At 43.5% G+C, this 1,773-nt stretch overlaps 1 long non-coding RNA gene across 1 annotated transcript; it reads right to left on the minus strand.

Moving 5' to 3' along the window:
- Nucleotides 1–409: 409 nt before the first annotated feature.
- On the minus strand, nucleotides 410–1,017 carry LOC135537970 (uncharacterized). The gene is made up of 3 exons (XR_010455305.1): nucleotides 978–1,017; nucleotides 698–790; nucleotides 410–495 (listed from the first exon to the last, which is right to left on the minus strand). It is a non-coding gene; the product is annotated as an uncharacterized LOC135537970 (long non-coding RNA).
- Between the last annotated feature and the right edge of the window lie 756 nt (nucleotides 1,018–1,773).

Raw genomic sequence — 1,773 nt, forward strand, 5'->3', positions numbered from 1 at the left:
GAGCTGTTTCTTGTGGGATGGAAGAGTTATACTATGCTAAGACAGTAGTATGGCTATAGTGATTATACAGGTATCATGGTCTTTAGCAAGACTCAGAGATATGACATCCTCATCACACATGGTGGGGCAACTTCCAGCTTACAGATGTCAACACACACTCATAGTAATACATCCCTGTCCACTGACAGGTCATCATTGTAAATAAGAATATATTCTTAATCGACTTTCCTGTATACATGAAATAAACAGATATATGAAGACTTCCTCTCTCTCACACCTTTCGCTCAGGACATCAAGATTTCCGAGATGAAGCTGATATTGACTTCCACATCGGAGCTGCTGGAGCCAGCGGAGGTGACACTCAGGGAGTCCGCTCCATCACCCTCCACCTCCACCCGAGCCCCCAGGCAGGGGGCGTAACGCAGCTGGTCAAAGGACTTGGAGTGGGAGCTGCCCGCACTGCTGCAGCCTGGCTCCGAGCTGGCAGGCTGGCGACTGAGAGAGGGAGTGAAGAAATGGGAGGGAGAGAGACAGAGAGAGGGGAGAGATGGAAGAGAAAATGCAGGTTGAGAGCAAGAGCGGGAGAAAAGAAGAGCGTGTATAATGAGTTGAAACACATTGACACAAATAGACTGTAAATCATATAGAGCACCTATTGAACAGAAATAACTTCCTGCAATAATATTTATTGACTTACTCGCTCCAGCGTTTGATGATTCCTGTGTTCTTCTTCTTGAGAGTGTTGGAGGCTGACTCTGACAATGGCTCGATCTCACATGACTGGCTGTAACTGTGGAAAAACACACAAAGAAGAGCATGTGTTTGTGTGTTCCGGTCTTTCATTACTCCTCCTTTTTTTCAAAGTCTCCTCTCTTCCCCCTACTGTTCCTCACACCCACAGCAATCTATTTATGGTGCAGTGTGAAAATACTCTTTCATGTATTTGTCACAGAATACTATATCTGTTCTCTCTCTACCTCTCAGCCTCTGTGAGTTTGTCCACACCGGAGAACCACTCCGGAAACGCTTGTTTCGGGTGAAGTTATAGTTGTTGCAGGCCAGCTGCAGAAGCTTGATCTGGGCAATCACCTCAAACTCCTATACAACCAGAGGAAAGAAAATGATCAATATGCACTCACATCTTCATCATCATTGTAATCACCATAATCATCATCACACTTTAAATTCATATTGCATTTCTCACCTTCCTCCTTCTCAAAATTGATCAGCCCTCCCTGTAAACAAGAAAATATGTTATTCAGAACAGAAATTGGGTTGTGTGTAATTTTGAGGAAAGAGGGGATGTGTGAGTGTGTGTCTGTGTGTGTGTGTGCCACTCACGTCCAGGTAGTCCTTCATGGCTGTGTCCATCATGACTAGGTCTGTAAGGAAAGTGCCCAGGTAGGGAATGGTCCCCTGCATCACACTCTGAAATAAACAAACAGGCAGGCAGAGACTGGTGTTAGCGTGTGTTTCAAGTTTTTAATGTCACATGCACAAGTACTGTGAAATCACAACCCAACAATGCAATAATCAAGAACAATATATTACTAGTAAGAAAAAAAATCACACGAGAAATAAGAATAAGACATTTGAAATACACAATAAAGTACCGGTAAGTAAGTAAACATACTATATACCGGAAATATTTTAAAAAGTCAGTTCCAATACCATATTTACATGTGCAGGGATCCTGGGGTGATGGAGGTAGATATGTATAGGGGTAAGGTGACAGGGATACTGGGGTGATGGAGGTAGATATGTATAGGGGTA

The sequence above is a fragment of the Oncorhynchus masou genome, unplaced genomic scaffold, assembly GCF_036934945.1.
Source record: "Oncorhynchus masou masou isolate Uvic2021 unplaced genomic scaffold, UVic_Omas_1.1 unplaced_scaffold_8781, whole genome shotgun sequence".
Lineage (NCBI taxonomy): Eukaryota > Metazoa > Chordata > Actinopteri > Salmoniformes > Salmonidae > Oncorhynchus > Oncorhynchus masou.